The sequence below is a fragment of the Odontesthes bonariensis genome, chromosome 6 (assembly GCF_027942865.1).
Source record: "Odontesthes bonariensis isolate fOdoBon6 chromosome 6, fOdoBon6.hap1, whole genome shotgun sequence".
NCBI classification, from domain to species: Eukaryota; Metazoa; Chordata; class Actinopteri; order Atheriniformes; family Atherinopsidae; genus Odontesthes; species Odontesthes bonariensis.
In genome coordinates, this window is record NC_134511.1 from 40,218,642 (window position 1) to 40,224,723 (window position 6,082).

Genomic DNA, 6,082 nt, shown 5'->3' on the forward strand with positions numbered 1-6,082 from the left:
TGAACGCGCACGAGCACGAAGGTGCACGAGCGCTGTTCTGACAGCAAGCATCGATCGTTGCCGTATTTAGTATTTAGTATATGATAACTATACGTTTAATAATGCTAGGTGCTAGCCAAGCTGGCTCTAGTTTAGCTTCCTGCCAAGCTTCTGGACGCGTAATTCGTTCACGGAGCAGGGTACGCGCACAGGGGGAAGGAGGGGGAGGGAGGAGCAGATTGCAGTTTGATAGACGGCATCAGAATCCAATCATTGTGAACGGTCCGTTCACAATGATTGGATACTGTTTTTCCTAGATTGTACGTTCTAGAGGCCACTAAAACTTTTCATATTTGTGTCAAAACTTTTAATTAATTGGTTGCAATGGGGGTGTGAAGAGTATTTCAAGCAATATGTAAAAAAATGTTCCAGAAAAAGATCCCCTACCCCGCCTTTAAAGGACACGTGTTTTAGAAGTTTTAAAAAAGTAACTACTTTGGGTCAAATTTCCCACCTGACCCCAGCTTGAATAACTACAACTCAACTAGAGTTACAGGAAACATTTAATCATTTCGGTACTTTACATTCTAAAGTACTGAATCATCGTTGGGTTCAAGGCTGCAAGTCACTTAGTGCTGTGTAAAAACTTTCTACTGTATGTGTAATCATGGAAGAAGCCCTGTTGACTTCAAGAACCTATAAATCCTGAGTCAAAGACGTAGCCAAAGAGTGTTTGATCCTGGTGATCTGCTGTGCGGGCCTCACGATGACCAACATATCACATGACCAATAAATGAGGTCTGCCTCCGGCCCCATGCCACTGTAGACTGCATAAAAGATGCATTAAACTTCTCTAACCTAAAGAGGCTGCACATTAGAAAACTCAGATTTTTTTTAAGTCTATACCTGCACTATTTTAATTTATAATATTATTATTAAAAAATAGGTCAAATCTCATCAGAATTGATAGAGAAAATCTGCAGTTACTCAATATGTTTGACACTAAGTTCGCTCCTGTATAAATACACAAAAAACATCCAACTGGTACATATTAAGTTAACAAAATGACTCCTCAGAGCATTGCCAGAATAGGAATAAGTTAATAAATAATGATGTGAAACAAGTTGTGTAATTGAAGTGTCAAACGAAACCCAAACCTGTGATACAGAGAGAGATAAAACAGCTCGCTGTGGTTTCCTGGGGTTCAGGGAAACAAGCTTGTGGTGAGCATGTGTTTGTGAGTGACCCCCTTGTTTAGAGTAGAGCATGTGGGAAAAAGAAGTAGCCTTTGGACAAACGTGAACCTTGATCTTTTGGAGTCAAATGAAGAGATCCAGACCACCGCTGCTGATCCCTTCAGCTTTAGTGAAAGGCCAAGAAAGAAAAGTGACTGCACAGGAACTGATTCCAATCAGTTTTCAAACAGATGTTTGTTTGTTTTTTCCAACCATACTTATTGGCATTATCTAAGGAGATAGTGTGACGTGGACACCTGAATTGCATATACGCTGGAAACTGAGCATCAGAGGACGCCTTCAATCAGTAATTAAACTTTTGATATTGAAAACACTTAAGTTAGTTGACCAGGTGAGTTATTATCATAATTGTAATAAGAAAAGTTGTTCGTACAAAGCAAAACCTGACTGATCATGTATTTTTGAGGCCAACACTGATATTGGAATTTATCAATAAAAAAAGAAGCATTATGTCAACATGATCCAAAACCACCACCTTCCTCTCTTGCCCAAAGCTGATTTGAAATGGACTGATGCAGAGTGGAAAACAGTTCATGTAATTCCATGCAGTGATCTCTTGCCCATGTTGTTAAATCTACTATTGACAAATGACAGTTTTTGATGCAGCTCGGTCTTTCAATTTTGCCCTTTATGCACCGAAATTCCTCCAGATTCCTCACAGTGTTTGGTGATATGTGGCCAGACGAATCACGGTATGAAATTATTTTGTGAAGTTTGTCTGCTGCCTCCACCGGACTAAAGATGAGAGGGACCATCCAGCTTGTTATCAACGCTCAGTTCAAAAGCCTGCATCTCTGTTGCTATGGGGTTGCATCAGTAACTGGCAACTTGCACATCTGGAAAGACACTATCAATGTTGAACGGTTAGAGCAACTTAACTCCTATCCAGACTATGGTTTTAAGGTTATACCTTGAGTATTTCAGCAAGAGAATGCTGAACTGCATACTGCATCCATTATCAAATCAAATCAAATCAAATTTATTTATATAGCACATTTCATGTACAAACAATTCAAAGTGCTTTACATAAAATAAAAGCATTGCAGCAGGGAGTGGAAGAAGCATTAAAATACATAAAAGAATATAAAGAGAAACAAATAAAATAATTTAAATGAATTTAAAACCAAGCAACAGTCCAGATAAGATAAAAGATATCGTGCAGATTTCATGCATAGACACATGAGAACAGGAATGTTTTTAACCTGGATTTAAACATGTCTACATTTGGTGAAAGTTTAATCTCCACTGGCAGTTTGTTCCACTTGTTTACAACAGCGTGCCTTCATAGTAGAAGAGTCCTAGTGCTGGGCTTCCTGCAGTTCAGAGCTTTCACCAACTGAAAACACTTGCTGCATCATGAAATGTAAAATATGAGAGATAGACTAAGAACTGTTTAGCAGATAAAAATCCCTAATCAGACAAGTATGGGACAACATTTGTCTCCCAAAGGTTCAGCAACCGGTTTACAGACTGTTGTTAAAAGAAGAGAAACCAACAAAAGCACAAACATGGCCCTGTTCCTGCATCTTTGACATTTGTTGCCTCCATCAAATTCAAGATGAGCCAATATTTTTATGAAATAGTAAATATTCCATACATTTTATCGTGTTAACTAACTTCTTTGGACTTGCAGTTGTAAAGAGAATGTCTTCCTGCCATCTGCTGAGGAAATGGAAGAGTTCAGTTGTCTTGTCCATCCAAATGAATTCAATCACCACGGGTAGGGAAGAGTAAAATCTATTGCATTGATTTTTTTTTCCCAAAAAAAGACACATTAACAAAAAAAGCTGCAATAAATTGTCACCAGATGTTTGACCACAAGATTTTATCCAATGGTAATTCAGCTAAACTATCAGTGTCATAATTTGAACAAACTGGTACTTAAATCACTGCATCTGTCACCCTCTAGCAAACCACTTTACTCTGAAGTGACAGAAACAAAGACAGAGGAAGTGAGTAAAAAAGGGGGGGTGGGGGTTGGTAACTAAACTCAGACTATTCCCACCTCACAGGTCTTTGCCAATTGCACTTAACATAATGCAGCATTGTGGAAACCATTTACTCTTCCAACCTCATACCTTCTGCTATTATCAGCCTATGCTTGATCTAGTGATTACGGTCAAGCTTTGGAGTTATTGTTGACAACTTAGTAAAAAGGTGTCTTGCGTGACACGGGCTATAGTCACATTCATTGAGTCTTTATGGTGAAATTCCCAGAGGTCTAATGCTTTCTAATGTACTTCAACCACAGCAGAATTGGGTGTATGAGAGAGTGATTACACAAAGCTGCAGTTCCGCCTAGACAAGAGAAAGAATCATGGGTGGCTTGATGATCCTTTGGTCTCTGACCAAGAGGAAGTAAGATAATAACAAAATAAATTCCCAGCAATGAGAAATCAAGTCAGCTATGAGAAAACCATTTTGGTTTCTTTGGTTCCAATTACCATTTAAAAGGATGTTTTGGTAGAACTGAAATCAAGTCTTAGTCATCCATTTAAATGCCTGCGTGGCACAACACTAAAGAAGGCTTAGCAGTTACTGTAGATAATTGTACATTTGCAAAGATGTTTCCATGGTGACCAAAGCATTTGCAAACATTTTAATTAATCTAAACAAAGGAAAATGTGGGATAAGTTTCTCATTTCTCATAAATAAGTAATCCTGAAGTTGGCAGCGGACATTGTTAAAGTTTAATAAAAGTTTTATCCATAGGTGCATGAGTGAAAAGAAAGAAAGAGAACTTATATATTCACATTACAGCTTTAGTTTTTGAAAAGTTACAAACTGTTTCCCCACGAACGCCACTGCAGCAGGCCGTCATTATCACAAACTTAATGCTCAGCTCTCATCCTCTTTAAACCTGCAGAACATTGGTTTAATTCAAATGAGGCCAATCAGTTCACACCATCATCTCAAAGAGAAACCACTCGTTATTTGTGGTGATCAAAAGGAGGTTTTAATGACTGCCTTGAAGCAAAGTGGGTATTCTTTGTCACTGGCTATCCAAGACCATAGCAGCAAAGACTATGAATGGGAGACAACTCAGCACTCAACTGAATAGAGATCTGTAATTGACTCAGTCTTACCAAGTAAACCAGCCAAAAAAGTTTTATAATATACATCCTTTTCTGCTTTTATATGAGCAGTGAAATGTGTCAGAGCACAAGAGAAAAACAACTAAAAACTGTAAAAAAAATGCAAATTTTTACAAAGCAGTTATTCTTACATACAATTAAACTTTCATTTAACTGCAGAAAGTAATAACATATTAAATGCTAAGCCTCGTTAGCTTCATTTAATACGTCAATATGCATCCATTCCAACATTTAAGGCCCGCAACACATTCCAAAAAAATATGGGCATGGGGCAATTTAGAGTTATTATGAAGTGAAAGAAAAAAGTGTTTAAAAAACAAAGATAGACACAGACTACTGGGGGGGGTCATTAAATGTTCCTGAAAGAAAGATTTTATAAAATGTATATATTTCTCCTTCTACAGCACATAATTTCATCAAACAAAGTGAGGAATCTGGAGGAATTTCAGTGAATAAAGAGCAGAACTGAGAGACCAAGCTGCATTAAGAACTATCCTTCGTTAATAGCGGATATAACAATATGGGCAAGAGATTACTGTGCATGTAGAGCAACGTAGAATTGCTTTGAAAAAAAATGTAAGCTTTACTAAATAAGCTTTACTTAAATTAACCATGTCCAGAGCCAGCGTTATCAGCAACATGTCTAAAAGCCAAAAGGGTTGCTAATGGTATGGGCTTGCATTGTTGACTTTGATAAAGCTAATTTACACTTCTGTGATGGCAGCATTAATGCAGAGAAGTATGTTAAGATTTTAAGCAATATATGCTGCCTTCAAGACAATATCTTTCCAGGGATTTCCATGTATTTTTTCAACACAAATTATTCTGGGTTCATAATGTCTTTAATGAACTAAGAGTCATAGTAAATATACAAACTACTCTTTTATTGTTTTTTTTCCCTCTTTTTTTGCATTTTTTTATACCGTCCCACATTTGCTTGTTTTGGGGAGGCAATAGTGTTTCTTTTTTCACATCATCCAAAATACTCAACACTTAACCATCATATGAAATGATCTGTGGTTTTGTATTACAATAACAAATTATGCTAGTGTTAGCTGTCATATGTTTGTAAAAGGCATTTTGCTTATGCAAACTCTGGTAATCTACAATACACCTCAAGGGTCCACAGGACCCCTATGCAACAAACCACATGCAGCAACCTAAATACTTGGAACCACATGGACTCAGCACACAGACAACACATTTACCTTGGAGCTGAGGGACATTATCAATGCTTGTTCTGAGAAGAGTGTGGGAGAATCACCATTATTCATACCTGTACCACATACTATAAACTCCCAATGCACAGGCATGCTATCAGAGTCGACATAGATGACCCAAAGAAAAGTTGATAGAGGCCTGCTTGCCCATATGCAGAGTCCCAATTGATTTGATCACAAAGACGGGGGAAACACAGCCTAAAGGTGCATGGCCTCATACATACCCTTTTACACAGCCAATCAGTTGGAAGAAGGCCTACACATTCATGAGGTAGACTCACTGCTGGTTTTACATTGCCCTGAAATACATTCCTTAAGTTTCAAACAGTCTACCTACTGCTTTACTTCCATGTGTCCTGCTTACGGCACCAAAAACTGTGCTTCCCACTGTGAGCTAAAGCAGCTGCAGGTTATATGATATAAATGGCCAAATGAAACCGCTTCTATCAGAAAAAAGGTAAAGGCAACTTTTTTTTTGTTATAATGTAAACCAATACAATAAAGCAGTGCAATTTGACAGAATCACAAATCG